General features: G+C 41.9%; 2 pseudogenes; one reads left to right on the top strand and one right to left on the bottom strand.

Moving 5' to 3' along the window:
• The first annotated feature begins 11276 nt into the window (after positions 1-11276).
• On the top strand, positions 11277-14603 carry LOC122332468 (annotated as a pseudogene).
• Positions 14604-14661: 58 nt separating this feature from the next.
• The window catches only part of LOC122332469, a 7672-nt pseudogene continuing 400 nt past the window's right edge, over positions 14662-21933 (bottom strand).

Genomic DNA, 21933 nt, shown 5'->3' with positions numbered 1-21933 from the left:
ATAACTCTGCCCAAATGTTTACTCGAATGAGGGCGGAGCTATTCTTCTGTCTGTAGTGTTGCTGCGGGCGCCATGTTCTGGAGACGCTGTGTTTCATCAAGAAAGTGAAACTGCTTTGTTTGTGTTTCCAAAAGAGAACACGACTAGAAATCAGAGTTAAGTTGTGTTTATTACAATGTACACAAATGTAAGAGCAGAATGTCGTATAGAGCTGCTCATTTCTGAGCACAGGTGTGTTTGAGTTCAGTAGATGTTTAGTATTGTTTAAACATTGTGTCTCAATACTGTGGTAATAAAGGTAATAAACTCCACCAGATCTTACTTTATGTTTGTGGGGAGCGAGGTAAGGAACACATTATAGGCCGTAACTCACAGTTCAGTAGGGACTGGTTGGATGAAGCTGCCAGTAACAGTTGGACATAAATTCAAATAAATATATTAAAACCTAGTAAACATTTCATTCCTATTCCAGGACAGTCACTTTCCCACGGAAGCTGTGTCAATATGTAGGCTACAGCCTTTGGAGGATGAGACAGACACGGTTTATAGGGCGCTCACCAATCATGATTAAAGATGAACAAATATCCATGTATACTTTTTCAGGAATGACAAACGTGAATGTGTTAGTGTTAGATCATCAGTGAAACTGTGTTGATGACTTAGAATAGATTGACTATAATGTTTTGAGATGCAGGATCAATTACTAATTGTAACCCTATAGAAAATAAATCCTTTCTCTGATAGGGTTTAAGTATTTTATTCAGTTTGTTTTAATTTGTATTTGTAATGTTTACTCTTTCCTTTTTCTTTTTTTAAAGTTACCTTTTTGCATATTACGTTATGTAGCGTAAAGTTAGTTAGAAATGCACAGGGAAAACGTGGTGCATACAATCTAACTTGTTTGGTTTTCATTGATTGGATGTCCTGTAATTTAAACCCGCCCCAAAGTAGGTGAGAGGAATCCGATTGGTTAATAGAGGAGAAGGAAAAAGGAGAGTCGTGAGTCGTCAACGAACTTGCGAGAGATTAGGGAAAAATTGGGCTTTTCGTTCAATTGTCGTTACCCGTGTGTTTTTTTTCCTTTTGTATTGATTATTAACATACAGTTAATATTAACGTCGAGTTTATCAGCGTTTTCTCAAGAACGTTTACGGACATCGCCGCTGCGACCATCAGCTGTACTATAGTGTTCGTGTGTCAAAACGTTCACACGATCGCTGTCGTCGTGGTACCGTGGATAGACGCTTTCTTCGTTGGATTTCAAGATCGCAGGACTTTTTTTTTCTTTTATTCCTCCGGATAGCGCGCTTCCAGCTACCGGAAGCGTTGCGTGTTCCTCCGGCATCGTGGGGACGATCGACGCCGGTGGAATATTCAGAGATCGCGATCCGGGAACGGGAAGAAAGGGTACTTTGTATTTGTTTGTTCGTTTGCTCATTCGGTGAAGCGGCCAGTTTCAGTTTCAAGGCCTCAACGCACACTAGCCACGACACAGGCCTGCAACGGGAGGTGTGTGTGTGTGTGTGTGTGTGATTTTGTGGGCCCACTGTTGTTGCTGTTTGTTACGTTGATTTGATTTATTTATTCAGTACATTGTCTGTTTTCCTATAACCTAAAGAGGAGGGAGATACGTGGTTTTGAGAAAATTAGGAGTTAGGAAGTATTTTTCTTAATTGAAGTATCTTGCTTTTCTTTTCTATTTCATTAAATTATATTTTTCTATCCGTGAGACATCTTGTTTGTTTTCAAGGGTATCGTCACAGGAAATAACGTATATAAAAGGTAAGATCAGGAGAGGGGCCTTAATCCAACAACACAAGGCATTTATTTATGAACCAAGAGCAATCCCTTATAAATTTCTACATCAGAAAGAGAGGGGGTGCTACACAAAGTGGGGGCTCGTCCGGGATCACTCCTCTCTCATAAGTCAAACCTTTAAGGAAAAAAGAGCACCGTTAAGCACAAACTAACAGGCCTTCTAAGTGACAGTGGTTAAATACACCCTCAACATGGCTTTGGGAAAACACCCTTCTTTAAAAGCAGAGTTAACCAGTTGGTGTGAAGAAGTGGGCATCTGCGAGACACATGCTGTGATGTTGTTGAATGTACCCACACGCACAGAAGTGGCAGTTATTGAAGATGTAATGCAAGGGGTAAAATCACTAGGAAGAGTTCGTGTAAGAGACACCAGAGAAGGACCTACCTCACATTCTATGCTAGTATTGTGTGAATGCAAACAAACTGTTGATGTCACGCGTATACCACCAGAATTGACGCCTGATGAAACAGGTGAACCCTGGACAGTCGTAGTAGTCTCTACAAAAGACACCTTACCTGACACTCCATCAGATGGATTTACTGAAAAGCTTACAAAGTTTCTGACGGGAGAAGGAAAGTCATTAGCGGATGTACAAGCTTTGTTTTCTCCCGCAGTTCAGCCGATGGGTCCCAGAATCCATCATACGGGCAGTGGGTGAGATTTTGGAAAAGACTGTGAAACCCTCTGGAGAAAGCAGTGCTTACAGACGTCACGCACCTTTTCTGCCATAATGCCAACACCCATGGGAGAGGAAAGTATGGAGAACTGGATGGAACAGGCCCGCTTAATGATAACAGAGTGTGAATGCACCGAAAAGAAAAACGACGAAGAATTATTGAAAGTGTCAAAGGACCGGCATTGGAAATAATAAGAGCAGTTCGTTTCTCCAATCCTGAGGCAAGTGTGTTGCAATATTTGGAGGCATTAGAGAGCACATTTGGGTCATCTGAGTCTGGGGAGGACTTGTACTTTAAGTTTCGTTTGATGCGTCAAAATTCAGGTGAGGCTCTGTCTGAGTTTCTAAGACGTATTGATAAAACCCTGCACAAAGTAGTGGAACGTGATGGACTGTCTCCTAGATTGGTGGATAAGGTTCGTGTGGAACAGCTGATAAGAGGTGCTGTGCATTCCGACATGATGTTGCTTCAGTTAGGACTTCGTGAGCGAAGGGGCAACGCCCGCCCTCATTTCTAAGTCTGTTGAAAGAGATACGAGAGGCTGAGGAAAATGAAGCAGCCCGACACAGGATGACTGCTAAAGCCAAAGCGATCGTCTTCATGACGATGGAAATTAGCCCTCAGTCATTCATGAACTCAAGTCAGAGATTCAGGAGCTGAGAACACACATATGTGGAAGTGAGTTTAAAGCCGTGACCACGTCTTCCATGGCGCTGAAAGGAAGAGAAGAAACATGCAAGCGTACTGATAAGACTGACGATTCCGAAGTGCGGGAGCTGAAAAGGCAAGTTCAACAGCTGCAACACGAATTGGCAGTTATGAGTGTTCGCAATAATCAGCAGACCCCTCAGTCCCTGAACTGCAACCGAAATCCTTCCAGTCCCGACCGTTTCTGCCTCATCTAGATTCAAGACAAGTAGGAACAAAGATGATTATTTCTGCTACCGCTGTGGCGAAGATGGCCATATTGCCACCAAGTGTCAAGCTCCGCCAAATGCTGATCAGGTGATTCAGAAGCTGGTTCGCTCTCTCTGAAGGGCCAAGAGTGGAAAGCATGATGAAGTATTCGATCAGAAAAAGATTTTAATCAAGTATGTTTCTCGAAAAGAGGCCAAACAGAGGTACGCGGGTCAGGTGATTTGCCTAAAGGATTGGTTGGTCCAGCATCAACTGTAGAAGTGAAGCTCAATGGCTGTTTATGTCACGCTCTTTTTAGACAGTGGGTCACAAGTAACCATAGTATTTGAAAGCTGGTATTCCAAGAACCTGAGTGATGTGCCTATTCACCCTTTAACTAGCCTATCCATATGGGGCCTCAGTTCTTCTAGCTATCCTTACAGAGGTTACATTGTAGTGGATGTCACTTTTCCTGCCTCTGTCACTGGGATTGAAGAGCCACTGTCCATCTTGGCACTGGTATGCCCAGACCCTCAAGGTCCCTCACAGCTGCCTGTCCTAATTGGTACCAACGCAAGTTTCTTTAAACGCCTTGCTACCCTGAGTCGAGAGCTAGAAGGATCCAGTGTGGCACATTCCTGAGAATCCAGACTCAGCCCTTAGAGACCCACCTTCCTCGAATGTCCGAGACTGATCACCTCGCTGACAAACCTGAAGGAAATCTTAAGTGGATGGGGCCTGGACACTGTATTGTTCCATCTAAGGGAAGATATGCACAGTGTGTAAAATGGAGACTGACCAACCAATGAAGAGAGAGATCTTTGTTGTGGACGGACCGGTGCAGGATAGTTTGCCATCTGGACTGTTCATAACTCCAGTGATTCTGCCTCCTTCTGTTGCTGAAGATATGAATGTCAAGGTACTGGTACACAATGAAACCTCCAAAGATATCTCCATTCCAGCTGGAACAGTGATTGCCAATGTTTATTCCACCGACACAATCACTACCACCTCAAAGAGCCAGAGCTCAACGGTAATTGACCCTCAGCTGTTTGACTTTGGTGAGTCAGCACTACCTAAGGCCTGGGAACAGAGATTGAGACAGAAGCTGTCGGCCAGGGAGAGGTGTTTTCCAAACAAGAATGGGATGTAGGATTAGCTCAGGGGGTTGAACATCGTATTCGTTTACATGACGCCAGACCATTTAGAGAACGCTCCAGACGAATCGCTCCTGCGGATATCGATGATGTGAGGCGCCACATCAAAGAACTGCTGGCTGCTGGAATCATAAAAGAGTCAAGGAGTCCATATGCTTCGCCCATTGTAATTGCAACGGAAGAAGAGTGGGGCCATCAGAATGTGCATTGACTACCGAACTCTTAATGCAAGGACTACCCCAGATCAGTACACCACACCCAGAATCGAGGATGCCTTGGACTGTTTAGCAGGTAGTAGGTGGTTTACAGTATTGGACCTTCGTAGTGGGTATTATCAAATACCCATGGCTGAAGAAGATAAAGAGAAGACAGCCTTCATCTGCCCTCTGGGTTTTTACCAATTTGAACGGATGCCACAAGGTGTTACTGGAGCTCCAGCCACGTTTCAGCGGCTGATGGAGAAAGCTGTTGGCGATATGCACCTTTGCAAGTCATAGTTTACCTTGATGACATCATAGTGTTTGGACATACGCTTGAAGAACATGAGGAGAGATTGATGAAAGTGTTGGATCGTCTCAAAGAATGTGGTCTCAAAGTGTCGATTGACAAATGTCAGTTCTGTCAGCCTAAAGTGCAGTACGTGAGGTCACATAGTGTCTGCGGCTGGAGTGTCCCCTGATCCCAAAAAGATTGAAGCTGTAACGAGTTGGAAAATGCCAACTGATCTAAAATCTTTGAGATCTTTCCTCGGATTCTGTGGATTTTACAGACGTTTCATAAAGGGTTACTCTGCCATAGTGAGGCCTTTGACGGAACTTACAAAAGGTTACCCTCCAACATCTGGAAGAACTAATAAACCTGGAAATGGCCGGTGCTATTTTAAAGAATCAGAACCTTTTGGAGAGCGTTGGGATGACACCTGTACAACAGCTTTTAATCAAGTCATTCACTGCCTCACAAATGCTCCTGTGCTTGCTTTTGCAGACCCCACGAAGCCATACGTACTACACGTGGATGCCAGCATGAATGGTCTAGGCGCTGTCCTGAATCAGGGACATCCTGAAGGGCTCAGGCCAGTAGCCTTTGCAAGCAGGAAGTTGAGTGATTCAGAGGGACGTTACCCAGTTCATCAGTTGGAATTCTTGGCATTAAAGTGGGCGGTGGTGGACAAGTTCCACGATTATCTATACGGAGCCCAGTTCACGGTAATGACAGACAACAATCCACTGACTTATGTGTTGTCCAGTGCCAAGCTGAACGCCACAGGTCATCGTTGGTTAGCTGCATTGGCTACTTATAATTTTAATGTAAAGTATAAACCTGGGCGTCATAACATTGATGCAGACATCCTTTCTCGTTATCCCTGGGAACCCAACAAGTCCTCAGATTGGAAGGAAATACCCAATTCAGGTGTAAGAGCTATCTGTCAGTTAGCTGTCGCTTCTGAGACTGAGGAGTCATCAAGACTGGCAGATCAACTGGGTCTTCCTCCCCAGAGTATTCCTGAGGCCTATGCTTGTCCAACCACGCTGAGTCTAAGTCTAATGGAACAGCTGACTAGTTCAGAGCTAAAGACTGCACAAGAGGAGGATCTTATAATTGGTGACATCAAGCGAGTGTTAGAGTCAGGGAAAATAATTACCTCTATTAAGAGTTCCAACCCTTATGTTACACTGCTACAGAGACAGGGTTCTAAGCTAAAAATTCAGAATGGACTTTTGTACAGAATTACCCAGAGTTCCTCTGGAAAAGAAAAGTTGCAGCTTGTCCTTCCCGAAAAGTACTGGACTCAGGTACTGCGGTCTTTGCACGACGAATCAGGACATTTGGGAGTGGAGAAAACAGCTGAGCTCTTAAAAGATCGTTTCTATTGGCCACGGATGTTTCAGCATGTGGAGCAGTATATCAAGAACTGTGGACGTTGCATTGCAAGAAAGACTTTGTCAAAGAAGGTTGCTCCATTGAACCACATAACCAGCAGTGGGCCACTTGACCTTGTGTGCATAGATTTTCTGTCACTTGAGCCTGACTCCAAAGGATTTGGTAACATTCTTGTGGTAACAGACCATTTTACCCGTTATGCACAAGCATTCACCTGTAAAGATCAAAAAGCTCTGACTGTCGCCAAAACCCTGTGTGACAAGTTCTTCATTCATTATGGTTTACCCTCTCGTATACATTCTGACCAGGGTCGAGATTTTGAGAGTGGTCTTATAAAGGAGCTATTGAAGATGCTTGGAATTAAAAATCCAGAACATCACCGTATCATCCACAAGGGGACCCACAGCCAGAAAGATTTAACAGAACTCTCTTATCTATGCTTGGGACACTGCATCCAGCAGAGAAAAGCCGATGGAGTCAACACATCAATTGCTTGGTACATGCTTATAATTGTACTAAAAATGAAGCAACCGGTTACTCACCATACTATCTTCTTTTTGGAAGAGAGGCTCGTTTGCCAGTGGATGTATGTTTTGGAACAGTACCAGATGGAAAGGGAGTCAACAACCATCATCAGTATGTGCAAAGGATGAAAGTGGACTTGCAAAGAGCCTATCAGCTAGCAAACGGAAACTGCCCAAAAGTCTCAACAAAGAAATAAGCGGTTGTATGACAGGAAAGTGAAACACCAGATCTTGGCTGTCGGAGATCGAGTGTTGATTAGGAACCTTGCTATGGTGGGAAAGAATAAGCTTGGTGACAAGTGGAGTTCCGTTCCTTACCTGGTAGTTGAACAGCTCACAAATTTACCAGTGTATCGTCTGAAACCTGAAAGTGGTATGGGAAGTGTACGAACTTTGCATCGAGATCATATCTTACCAATTGGGGATGATGTGAGACTGACTGCTCCTCCAGCATCAGTGGATCGTCTGGCACAACCTGAAACAAGAGCACGATCTGTAAAGAGAAAACAGGGAAATGGATCAGGAGGGACCAATGTAACCCTGGAAGTAAACAACCAGGAGAGTGACTCGGGAAGTGAAGAGGAGTTGTGCTACTTTTACCCAGACCGGGTGGAAAACCAGCCACAAACAAAGAGCAGTGACCCTTTTACGCCTTCTGTGGAAAAGGACGCTACCTACGGTGAACATTACTTACTTGAACCTTCTGCTGATGATACTGTACCTTTGCTCCAAGACGAATTCCTAGAAGAATCAAACCTAGCTGAAGCAGGGGAACCAAATCTAGAAGGGGGAGTGAGTCGGAATAGGAGTGTCCAAAGAGATCCAGTAGAGCCAGTCCAGTTACGCCCCAGAAGAGAAATAAGGCCTGTGGTCAAACTGAGCTACGACAGATTAGGCCAGCCCACTAACCGCTCTCTAAATTCGGTTCAAAGAGGGATGGTAATAACTTGTGGGGTAATATAGGGCTGAGGAAAGCATTCTGTAATACAGTTTGGTGTCACCCATTAGCTCAGTGTTCTTGGTGTGCTCTATTAAATAATTCCCTAATACCCAGAGTAGTAGTCCCAGTTTAGAGAATAATCTCATGGGGCATGAGATGTTTTAGAAGGGGGAGAGTGTAACCCTATAGAAAATAAATCCTTTCTCTGATAGGGTTTAAGTATTTTATTCAGTTTGTTTTAATTTGTATTTGTAATGTTTACTCTTTCCTTTTTCTTTTTTTAAAGTTACCTTTTTGCATATTACGTTATGTAGCGTAAAGTTAGTTAGAAATGCACAGGGGAAAACGTGGTGCATACAATCTAACTTGTTTGGTTTTCATTGATTGGATGTCCTGTAATTTAAACCCGCCCCAAAGTAGGTGAGAGGAATCCGATTGGTTAATAGAAGAGGAGGAAAAAAGGAGAGTCGTGAGTCGAACGAACTTGCGAGAGATTAGGGGAAAAATTGGGCTTTTCGTTCAATTGTCGTTACCCGTGTGTTTTTTTTTTCCTTTTGTATTGATTATTAACATACAGTTAATATTAACGCCCGAGTTTATCAGCGTTTTCTCAAGAACGTTCACGGACATCGCCGCTCATGACCATCAGCTGTACTATAGTGTTCGTGTGTCAAAACGTTCACACGATCGCTGTCGTCGTGTACCGTGGATAGACGTTTCTTCGTTGGATCTCAAGATCGCAGGACTTTTTTTCTTTTATTCCTCCGGATAGCGCACTCCAGCTACGGAAGCGTTGGAGTGTTCCTCCGCATCGTGGGGCGATCGACGCTCGTGGAATATTCAGAGATCGCGATCCGGGAACGGGAAGAAAGGGTACTTTGTGTTTGTTTGTTCGTTTGCTCATTCGAGTGAAGCGGCCAGTTTCAGTTTCAAGGCCTCAACGCACACTAGCCACGACACAGGCCTGCAACGGGGAGGTGTGTGTGTGTGTGTGTGTGTGTGTGATTTTGTGGGCCCACTGTTGTTGCTGTTTGTTACGTTGATTTGATTTATTTATTCAGTACATTGTCTGTTTTCCTATAACCTAAAGAGGGAGGGAGATACGTGGTTTTGAGAAAATTAGGAGTTAGGAAGTATTTTTCTTAATTGAAGTATCTTGCTTTTCTTTTCTATTTCATTAAATTATATTTTTTCTATCCGTGAGACATCTTGTTTGTTTTCAAGGGTATCGTCACAGGAAATAACGTATATAAAAGGTAAGATCAGGGAGAGGGGGGCCTTAATCCAACAACACAAGGCATTTATTTATGAACCAAGAGCAATCCCTTATAAATTTCTACATCAGAAAGAGAGGGGGTGCTACATAATAATGAGATGTTATAGTCTCTCGTGCAAAACATTGCACATCTCTTGGAAAAGGGAACTATTTTAATATCTCTTGGAACTATTTGAACTGTTTTAACTAAAATCTAATGATTGGCTACATACATGCTGGTCTGCTCAGATGACAAATGATAAGACTCCTGTTTTGTTCAGTGTGTAGAAGTCTGTCATAACACTCATACATACATATATGTTCAAAAATATACTGTACATAAAATATGTATTCACAAAATTGTATCTTTACAGTTTTTAATCTGAACTGAATCAACTTCTGCTCTATATTAACACTATTATCTTATTAGAGTTGCTGTACAGACAATTCTCAATATTTTTAAACTTGTATAAACAGTACAGAAATGAAGGTGACCTGACTCGTATGCTTGTTCTGTATATATTTACTATATTTACACAATACTGATCTTTGATTTCTAAGTGATCAAATTAGGTATACAACAAGATATGCAATGGGAAAAAAACACAGTGGACAAATAACTTGTAAATGTTTTCATACATGATCATTATGTCATCAGTAAATGAGTCTGGCATTTACATTGTTTCACAGATGTTAGTTTTGAGAGATGTATAGTGTTCACAACATTGTTTAGTGTTTTGCTAAAAGTTTTACAATAACTAACTGTAAAGCAGATCATGTGCTCGTCTGTAGTTTCAGTATCATCAGCCACGGCCAAAAATATTAGCACCCTTGCAATTCTGTCAGAAAAAGCAACACTTCTCTCAGAAAATATCTCCAGTTGTAAATGTTTTGGTATTCACAAGATTATTGTTTTAGTTTATACTGCAACAACATCAACACACACACACACACACACACACACACACACACATACATACACACACATACATACACACACACACACACACACACACACACACACACACACACACACACACAACAGAAGAAAAGTCAAACTAATAAAATTACTGGCAGTTTGCCAAAACCTGAAAGAAATAATTGCTTTTCAAGTGTGTAATGCTCCTGTAACTTCTATTTAGACACACCTTTATCTAAATCATCAGAAACGCGTTGGTGAAAGAGTTACAGTAATTAGGGAGGAGATTCAGTCCCTGACCTCTGACCTGACCACCTCATCCTCCCAGCTCCGTCTCTGCCTCCAGCTCAGAAATTCTGGATGGACTTTCGACGGTCTACTATAGAGTTGGTAATGTCAGGGTATTTGACTTGTTTTCCCCTAGACCAGGGCTGTCAAACGCCGGAGCCCTGCCCATGTCTGAAGTACTTGATTAGCTGGATCAGGTGTGTTTAATTAGGGTTGCATCTAAACTCTGCAGGGCTCCGGCCCTCCAGGAATTGAGTTTGACACCCCTGCCCTAGACTTAGCTCAAGTGACCTTATTCTGATTTTTTGTCTTCCATGTATACGGCCCGCTAACGTGACAGCAGGAAAAAATCACATGGATTCTGATATTCTGTGATCGCTTTCAGGACTCGTATGTGGAAATACATCAGCTATGAATCGGAGGCATGCATTTGTGTCTGCTGTGTAAAACAAATCAGACATTCCCTTTTAATGTGACTCCTATGCCACTGAAAAGTGTTTTTTATCATTTCGCGGAACAGACCTGTTGCTCGTTGCTGCCTGGTTATAGTCACTAAATGAGAACTGGTCATAAAGATGCAGCCGAGTCGCCAGTTGTTTTATGGTTTATATCCTTTGTTGGATTTCTTGAGAATAAAGTATAACAGTAATAACTATCAGGGTTTGATGTAATACGAGCTAATCGATCGTAGCACGATTTATTGAGATATAAACTGTTTGCTGAGGTCTCTCAGTTGGTCAGAACAAACCTGGCAGACATGTTACTTACAATGAAAAATTTGGGTCAGATGTTTTCCACTTTTTTGCAGGTTTTGTGAAAAAAAAATGAGAAATGAACGTAAGAACAGATTTAGGATGGTTTCTGTGCAAGAAGCCCAAACTCTCTCACATCCTCCCACACACCAAACCACGTTTCCCAGCATGCAACACAGACCCAGAGAGACAGAGCGAAGCTGCAGGATGCTGTTAGGAGACGTCTTTCCCAACTTCGAAGTCGATTCCACTTTTGGCCGAATGAAAGTGCATGATTTTCTGGGAGACTCGTAAGTGTTGTGATGTGAGAGTGTGTCGTGTGTTATTGGTGCTGCTCTTCATAGATACAGTGGTTTTATTCTCGATGACCACTTCCTGAAGATACATCTAAAAATATTCGTCCCGTCCTCTGTGTGTTTTTTATTCAGTGTTGTTTAGCTGTGCACAGGATCGATGTCTTAGATATAAGCTCTGAGTTGCGAGGCTTGTTTTTCTCATGAAGTCCTCACACCAGACGACATGTACGTGTCCTAAGCTGATGTCAGGACTCTTCAGCTCCATGAAAACGCTGACCGAGTCTGACACACATAAAGACCAGAGTCAGCTAAACACACTTGTTGTGTGTGTGTGTGTGTGTGACAGTGCTGGGAAATGTACTTTTAAAAGAAATGCATTACAATATTGTGTTACTCTCTAAAACTAATTACACTACTTTTTACTGAAGGTTCATTTTTAAATCTGGGCAGGGCTTGCTTGTTTGTTTTTAATATAAAAAAATTCAATTTTTGTCAAATATAAAAGACCTTTCAGACCAAACGCCTCAGCCTGAGGAGAATATAACACTTAACACTCTTTACTCTTTCACCAAAGAGAAAACAATAATACTAGACAGGCAGAATATAACCAGACGTAATAAAGACGAGACCGGCCGACCTGAACTGAATCAGTCTAGAACTTATAAACACACAGGAAATGACTAAATTAACAAGACACACCTGAAGACTATAAGACCATTAACTGAAAGTAGGGCACACAGAGCACATGGGACCAGAAAACAACTACAAAGAGTCCAAATACATTTTATATATATATATATATATATATATATATATATATATATATATATATATGAATAAATATGTGACTATTTTATCTGTGTGTGTACTTACAGAGGCATAATAAATATACACAGGACACAGATATATTATATGAAGAAAAACATTTTGAATGTGATTAACTGCAATTAATCTTTCGACAGAAGAAAAAAAATTAAATAAAACACATTTAGAAGAACAAATGTTATTTTAGTAATTTTTTGTATGTAGAATCAAATCTGGTCAAGGTCAGCAGCACAGATACTGGTTAATAAAATGGTATTAAATGCATAAAATATATTTGTATAATTTAATTATTGCAGGTTTGTACAATATTCTAAGTTTACATTTGACTTTGACATTATTGGTTTTGAGGAACACTGAATGTGTTTTTGAGTAAATATACATGTAGATATTTAGTCTGGAACTACAGTAAGATCATGTTCACACTTACTCCTGATTTCTCTCAACATGGCAACCCCAGAGCTGTCAGTCAATACATGACAAACAGAAGACCTGGAGATACTTATTTGAGAAATAAGACAGATATGTTCTTGTAAATTAGAAAGTAATGTGCTGGTCTTCACTTCTCCTCAGCTGGGGTGTGCTCTTCTCTCACCCTGGAGACTTCACGCCCGTCTGCACCACTGAACTTCGGCCGGGCCGCTCAGCTCAGTCAGAGTTCATCCGGAGGGACGTCAAGCTGATGGCGCTCTCGTGGGCGGTGTGGAGGAACACCAGCGCTGGAGTCAGGTCAGCTTCTGTCCGTCTGAAGAGTGTGCTTCTGTTGAGCGGCTGCTCACGAGTCTCACGCCTGCTTTCAGGACATCGTGGCCTACAACAACACAGAGGCTGGGAGCCAGCTGCCCTTCCCCATCATCGCAGGCGTCCGGCGGGAGCTGGTGCAGAGTCTGGGCATGCTGGACCCGACGAGAAGGACCCGGCGGGATGCCGCCAGCGCCAGATGTGTAAGATCTCATTTAAACTAGTGAGGAAAGACTCTTTCACATGTCTGTACCACAGTTTTCTTCCTCACCGTGATAGTTTTTGTGAATGTTTATGCTCTTTTATATCTGAATATCAACCTTTATGACATTGTATTAAATGTTGAATATTAAAGATTTTTGTTAGTGAGGGATCTGTGAACACATTCATGTTTTTAGAATTAACACAGAAGCCCTTAAGTGGCATGTTAGTAATTATTTAATAATTTCATGAATTAGATGTACAGTCGTGGCCAAAATGATCAGCACCCTTGGTAAATATGATCAAAGAAGGATGTGAAAATTAATCTGCATTCTTAATCCTTTTGATCTTTTTTTTTTTCAACCTTTCATTACTTTCATAAGATGGGGGCAAATATTATGGAATAAATGCTTGGACATAATTATTAGTACCCCTAGAAATTCTTCAATAAAAGATCAAAAGGATTCATTTTCACAGTGCTGATATTTTTGACCTTCATTAAAACACATTACATTTCCATTCATGGTATAGCTATTATTAATTATATTTATTTAAAATGTGGGCAGTTAACCGTAAAATATTTACATGCCTGTATAAAAGTCATAGAATAATTTTAACTCTCATATGAATCTGAAACAGGAAAAGGATTCTGCTTATTTTTAAATAGAATAGCTGATTTAAAATGATTGACACTCTAAAATACCACACTCTGTAATAAGTTTGATAAAGTTGAGTTGAATGAGCTCTGAATGTGTGTGTTCTTGACTCAGGTGTTTGTGATCGGGCCAGATAAGAAGTTAAAGCTGTCCATTCTCTATCCTGCAAGTACAGGACGAAACTTTGACGAGATTCTGCGTGTCATTGACTCGTTACAGTTAACGGCACACAACCGCGTGGCTACGCCTGTGGACTGGAGGGTGAGGACTTCTGTCTGCTGTTGATTCTTCTGTGTGTGTGTGTGTGTGTGTGTGTGTGTAACGTGTGTGATCTGCTCTGAAGCCTGGAAACTGTGTGATGGTTCCTCCCAGCATCCCTGAGACGGAGGCGGCGGAGCTCTTCCCCGCTGGAGTCTACACCAAACACCTTCCGTCTGGGAAGAGATACCTGCGCTACACACCACAACCCAACAGTGATCCTCCAGTTTAATACACTGCAGCTTTCCACAGAGATCGCTCAACCAAAAATCTTTATTCGACAAAAAAAGCGGTGAAAAAAAAACCGTATTTCCATTCTGGTCCTTGATGTAAAAATGTACGTAAACACAAAAAAGAATCCTGAAGACATTTTCAATAAACAAGAACAAGAAACAAAACTATTCTAATTTGCTTTTTTACATTTCCATGAACGGTTTATTAAAACTATCAAGTATATATCAAGTAAATTTGTTTTTACATTATTCCAAAATAACTTTTAGAATAAAATATCAAATTTCAATGCTATGTGTATTTTATTTGTGAGATCATGTTTAGTTTTTCAAAGGCACACAAATATATCATGTTAAACTGATCTTTAATGAAAGACTTTAACTTTAACTTTAACTTGTGGTTTAACAGATCCTATCTGGGTGATATTTAGGTGTAAAAGGCTTTTTTCGTTTAGTTTGTTTGCTCAGTAAAAGCACATCTTCACCTGAAGGATCTCAGTGTTCAATCTGGTCATCAGAAAACTGCTTCAGCCTTCATCAGCGCCTCACACTCCTTCTGATGATCATAAAGAGGCGCAGAAACACTGCGTACTTCCTCCTGTAGAAGCTTCACACACACAAACATTCATTACTACTGCAGGTACAGGTGCAAGGCGTGCACTGGCTCTGACACAGAATAAAATCATGCGTATTAATATCTATGTAATGAGAAACATCACTGAATCTCACCTCTCTAACTCAGGGTTTGGTCTGACAACACGACCGATTCTCGTCATCCTCCTCATTGCTTCCTAGAAACACATCAGAATGTTCCTTTATCAAGTCAAATCACATTTATTTCTATAGCACTTTATATAATACAGATCGAATACAACTTTATAGAATTACACAAAAAAACAATAACAGTGTTAAACTTGATAAATTTCATCAATTTCAGCTGTTCAGAAGAAAATATTATTCATATGAATTTGTATAGATTGAGTATGTAGCGAGTATAGTGAGTGTGTATGTAGCGAGTATAGTGAGTGTGTATGTAGCGAGTATAGTGAGTGTGTATGTAGCGAGTATAGTGAGTGTGTATGTAGCGAGTATAGTGAGTGTGTATGTAGCGAGTATAGTGAGTGTGTATGTAGAGTAGTGGAGTGAGTGTATGTGGCAGTATAGTGAGTGTGTATGTAGCGAGTATAGTGAGTGTGTATGTAGTGAGTATAGTGAGTGTGTATGTAGCGGTATAGTGAGTGTGTATGTAGCCAGTAGTATAGTGAGTGTGTATGTAGCAGTATAGTGAGTGTGTATGTAGTATAGTGAGTGTTTATGTAGTGAGTATAGTGAGTGTGTATGTGGCGAGTATAGTGAGTGTGTATGTAGCGAGTATAGTGAGTGTGTATGTAGTGAGTATAGTGAGGTGTATGTATGTAGCGAGTATAGTGAGTGTGTATGTGGCGAGTATAGTGAGTGTGTATGTAGCGAGTATAGTGAGTGTGTATGTAGCGAGTATAGTGAGTGTGTATGTAGCGAGTATAGTGAGTGTGTATATAGTGAGTATAGTGAGTGTGTATGTAGCGAGTATAGTGAGTGTGTATGTAGTGAGTATAGTGAGTGTGTATGTAGCGAGTATAGTGAGTGTGTATATAGTGAGTATAGTGAGTGTTTATGTACCTGTATGGAGCTGCAGTCTGATGAAGCACAGGCTCCAATCACAGCGGCTCCCAGCAGCACAGCCTCTCGCTCCTCTGGGAGAACCACCGGCAGACCTCCACACACACACACACACACACACACACACACACACACACGCACACACGCACACACGCACACACGCACACACGCACACACGCACACACACACACACATGATGAAAAACACACAGTTAACGAGTGCAGAACTGAGAGAACAAGCGTCTATGTATCTGCAGGATTTCTCACTTCTCTTTGTCTGACTGTTTGAATCAGCTGCTGTTTGGTGACACACAACACCCTAGCAACCACCCAGAGCAACATAGCAACTACATATTGCTGGGCAAACACCACTGACATGTTCTTCAGGAAAATGTCTAAATATCAATATTTAGCTATACAATGGATTCTATTACTTTTTAGTCAGCACAAATTAAAAGCAGCACAATAAAAAACTACTATATACAAATATAAAGTATACATTTTAGTGGATGTGTGAAGCATTATCTCCCAGATCACACTAGAGTAGAGAATAACTACCCACAGCATGTACTAACTAACCACAATCTCAATCTGTGGATGTGTGTGTCGTCTGCGCAGGTCAGTGATGCAGTCACCTGTAGTGTTGGCATGCGTCTGCACAAACAGAGCGTTCTTGCTCAGTCCTCCACACAGGAAGAGGGTTGTGATGTCATGTCCTGCCGCTCTCATGGCGTCTATGATGTGTCTGGTGCCGAGCTTCACACAACACACACATTCACATTAGCACTGAAAAATGTTTCCATTTTTATCCATGTCAGATATATGTGTGTGTGTGTGTGTGTGTGTGTGTGTGTGTGTGTTACAGCGATGGCCTGAAGAGTTGCGAGATACAACAGAGCCAGATCATCCAGTGTCTGTGACAAAGTGAGACCCACGACCTGCACAAACACACCAGGAAACACATCAGACTACTATATACCATTTCAGAAATTAGTTTTAAAACATAAACAGTATTCACTAACAAAATTACCACCTCAAACCTTTTTACTTATTCTTATTTTAATCTAATAAGCAATTTGTTTGAAGAACCAAATTAGGCAGAGATCAGTTATCAGGATCCTGAATAGAAGTGATATTCTTGTCTTTTGTAGTTTGAGTTATGATACTCACCAAGACAGGCATGTTAATATAGTATTTGTGTATTTTGTATATTCTAGCACAAGATTTAAAAGAGATCTCAGTCTTGGTGTTGTGGATGAGAACACACAGATCTTCTTACAGTGTGTGTGAGTTCTCATTCATGTCTTATTGCTCTTGAATGGCGAGGCTTTATGAGTTTAAACACAGACGGTTCAGGCTTCAGGACTCATACCAACCCGGTTACTTTCAGAAGATGACTTGCTCTATTTTGATCACAATGTTTATATTCAAACTTATAAACTTCCATCTCAACAAGACAGAAATAATATTGTGTGCTTGAAAAGACTGAAGCTGTTTCTCGTCTAAACTGTCTGCTCTCTGAGTCAGTGGCGAATAGACATGTTTAAAGATTAACTGTGCAGCTCCTGTCCACACACTGATGATGATGATGATGGTGGGGATGATGCTCACCATGCCGCGGGACGTCTGGTCGGCCAGAGGAGAACGGTTGCCGTGGAAATCAGGCCAGATGTGCAGACGGGCGGTCAGCTGCTCCAGCGGCTCTGAGTCTGTGCTCATACTCTCCAGACGAGCGTTCAGACACGAGTAAAGATGCTCCCCGCTGTACAGAGCAGAGGAACCAGACACACACACACACACACTTGTTTTTGTCAATTATGAGGACTCATATGTCACAAAACACACACACACACACACACACATACAGTCACCCACCTGAGCTCCGCCTGCTCCTCCAGCTGCTTGAACGCAGCATGTCCCTTCACCACATGCTCCAGCTGAGAACACACACACACACACACAAACACACACAAACACACACCGACAAACTGTAAAGAAGTCCCTTTTGTTCATAACGCCTGCATTGATTTGATTTGAAAAAACATATTTTTCTGTACTTTTGATCAAATAAACACAGCCTTGATAAACATAAGAAACGTCTTTAAAAACACATTACAGGTCTTTCTGATCCCAAACGTTTGCTCTGCAGTGTGTAAACTACACACAGTTAGCTGGTTTGTGTTATAAAGGTGATTCCCGTACTGAATGAGGCGTTCTGCTCTCTCACCAGGCGTCCGTAGCGCTCTGTCCTCCCTCATTGAGCCACAGTCCGGGCAGCATAGCGGACAGATAGGGGCCCCAGACCCCGGGGACGAACAGGGCCTGAGTGCTGACCTGAGAGACCAACAAAAACACACTGAGATTCAACAATCACACCATCTGACACAAACACAGAGTCACATCAGAATCACGCTTACGGCCATGTGACACGAAGAAGTGCCGCAGATGAGGGCCATTCTGGACGAGACCGGACGATCCTCGCAGGGCAGGTGATGCCCCGTCACGTCTGCTCCTATCACCCCTACAGCAGAGAAAGCACTGACATGAATAGATAACAGATAACATGAATGTTTAAACTGAGAAATTGTACATTTTTATCCACTAAATGAGTTCATTTCAAATTTGATGCTTGCTAAAAGTCTTTAAAAAGTTGCATCAGTGCAACAAAGGGCTGAAACTGTGTAAAAAGATCCAGCTTGGAGAACATCTAGCAACTAATTAAGTTAATTGTATGACTCAGAAAAGCAGATCTATTCATAGGGCTTTACTGAAAGACATGATCAAAACAGGCAGTCGAGAGAGCGGCAAACAGGAAGAGCAGAGGCAAACACAAATATAGTCCTGGGTATAAGCGAGAGCCGGCAGATCGGCTAACAGAATCCAAAAGTCAAGACAAAACTGTACGAGCAGCTTCATGTTCTGGAAGAAGACACTATGAATGCTGAAAGGTATATAAAGGTTTTAGAGGAACATATGCTCCCCTCCGGATGACGTCTATTTCAGGAAAGGTCTGGTGTGTTTCAGAAGGACAATACTAAACCACATCCTGCAGATATTACAACAGCATGACTTCATAGAAGAAGAGAACATCTGGAGCATCATTAAAAATATCTCAAACCACCAACTCTTCAGCAGCTGGAAACCTATATCAGACAAGAAGGAACCCAACTCCAGAAACTCATAACCTCGATGCCCAGACGTCTTCAGACTGTATTAAAAGAAGAGGAGACGCTACACCGTGATGAACATGACCCTGCCACAACTATTCTGACATCGGATTAGAAACCAGATCATTCTGGGCTCAAAATCTTCTCAGTTTAAACATTTATGTTATCTATGTTGTGAATGAAATATTGGCTCATGTCATTTGAAATTTTATTAACATTTTCTTCACTCGGATTGTAATACACATCCCCCAGGGGGTTAATTAAAATAAGAATACAAAAGATTTTTTTATATATTTAATATTTAATCATAAAAAATGCAAAAAATAAATCACCAACATTTTCACCATGTTTTTGGGAGTAATATGTTGTATAAATCAGTGTGAATGAAATCTAAACAAACCTTCAGAATATAGAGGAATAAAAGTTTGGTATTTGTAAAAACTCTTTAAAGATATGGACTGGAACTGAAATCTACAGAAGCAAATAGATAAAGAGCAATAAAATAAATGTGTATTTTGGATATTTTCTCTCCACTCTTCTGAAAGATGATATGATATGAAGCAAAGAAGATTAAAGAGTCAAAACTGACCAGTGCATGAAAAATCATTTCTCTATTTATGGTTTTGTTGTCGATATCTAATCAGGTATGTGTTTGTGGTGTACCTAAGCCTCCTGCGTGAGCGTCTATGAGCGAAGCGCCCACAGCAGTGCCCTCGGTCAGACCCAGATCTCCAGCCGCCGCTGCGGTCAGCCCTCGAGCCACAGGAGCCCCTGGACAACACGCCCGCTGGCCTTCAACACATCATCATCACCATCAGAAGAAGAAGCAGCAGATTAACAGACGTCCAGCAGGACTCGCTCATACCTATTCTGGAGTAACTGTTCTCCATCAGGTCCTCCAGACCGATGCTGCTCCAGAAGCTGTCGTCCCAGCCGTCAGACGGAGAATACGTCCACTTACACACCAGAGTACATAAAGACCTGCGGCAGGGCATATACACTTTAGAGGTGCCTCAATCAGCTGAAAATCAGGATGAGTTTCTTCATCAGATTAGGAGAAATGTCTCAGCAATGGAGGCTCTGCAGAAGGGATGCGTGTTTATCGGACCGATATCGGAATTTAATATTTCAAAAAAGCGGTTCGATTTGAAAATACACAACCCGTAAGAGCTTTGATCATCATTAGAACACAAATTCTAGAGCTATCTGATGCTCTATAGAGTCACCTGCATCTTGGAGGTAAGCAGATAAACATCACATTTACATTTTAGGGTGAGCTATCTCTTTGATATTAATACATAATAATATTTCTACAAGCAACTTTGTAAAGAAATATATCTCATTATTTGGATAAAAGCAACTTAAATACTGAGACGTGTATTGATCTGCTGCTGGTTTCGTGATGATTCTCCACAGAGATCTGAACACTCACCTGCACAAAGAGCCGTCGCTTTCCAGGACAGGAAGTCCGGCAGGTCAAAGAAGTGCGCGCTTCCTTCCAGCAGGTTTCTGGCAGATTCTGATGACAGAGTAAAGCTGAGCATTGAAGCAGGAGCGGGTCAGAGTGTTTTCGGCTCTCCTCTCACCTCTTTGAGCCACAGGAGTTTGGGCGGCTGCATCTCAGGAGACATCACTCCTCCGACCGCCCGGAGCGCTCTGTGTCTGGACGCCGTGATCCGAGACGCCTGCTCCGAGGCCCGGTGGTCCATCCACATCACCACGTTCCTCTCCCGGACCCCTGCGGCAAGGCCGAGCAGATCTGAGCCCCTCTGACTACTATTCCTATCTAGTCCTAGTTTTTTTTCCTGAGGTTGCAGTTCTAATAAAAATCAGACAACTGGACAAAATCTCATGGAATGTATTAATGTAATAATTCAGTGATTCAATCAAGATTTAATTTCATTACTGGATGAATCTGTGTTTTTTAAATGAATACATTAAATTATGTAATTTACATTATTTAGATTTTTAACAAGTGCACACAAAAGTTAATAGGTGGAACAGAAATGTCTGATTTCTGAAGGGAGTTATCTCTTTCTGGAATCGTAATAGTTTTATGATGGACTGAAGAGACACACCTGAGCGATTGACCGCCACCGGCTGGAAGAGCTGGTCCAGAGCCACCAGAGAGCAGGTGGCATCGAACCCGATCCCTCGAACACACTCCACATCCACGCCCTGCGTCACCCGCTAGAACAGAAGCAGCACACGTCACGCTTCCTTCGGATCTGACCACAGTCACGGCACCTCGCTATTCCGTCAGAAACTGCAGCCCTTCTCTTTGATACTCACATTTATGTATTTTTGCATCGGAACGAGACAAAAACAGAAAAAGTACAATCTGATAGAATCCCGCGCGAAGACAAATGCTCTGGGCAAAATTATTAGCACCCCTTTTGGGAATATTAAAAAAAAAAAAAAAAAACTATGACATCCTGTAACCATGAATGAGTTTCTTACACCTCTCTGCTGAGATCTCTCCACAGGTCTTCTGTGGGATTCACATCTGGACCTGTTTCAGATATCTCCAGCGCTCTGTTTGTAACCATTACTGTTTTATGAATCGTGTTTGGGGTCATTGTCCTGCTGGATGACCCGTGACCTCTGATGGAGACACTTCTTTCTTTTCTCTCTGCTCAGTGTGACACACAAAACAAAAGTTCTCCATTTGAACTGGTTTAGGTGTGATTACCTTCACCGTCCTGCAGCACTTGCTCCAGATATCCTCTGATGATTGCTCGTAGTGGTCAGCGCCACGGCTCCCAGATCTCAATGGACTCCTCTGCGGTGTGTTT

The sequence above is a fragment of the Puntigrus tetrazona genome, unplaced genomic scaffold, assembly GCF_018831695.1.
Source record: "Puntigrus tetrazona isolate hp1 unplaced genomic scaffold, ASM1883169v1 S000000081, whole genome shotgun sequence".
Lineage (NCBI taxonomy): Eukaryota > Metazoa > Chordata > Actinopteri > Cypriniformes > Cyprinidae > Puntigrus > Puntigrus tetrazona.
The sequence above is the reverse complement of the archived record's forward strand: the minus strand, read 5'-3'. Positions and strand labels throughout refer to the sequence as shown.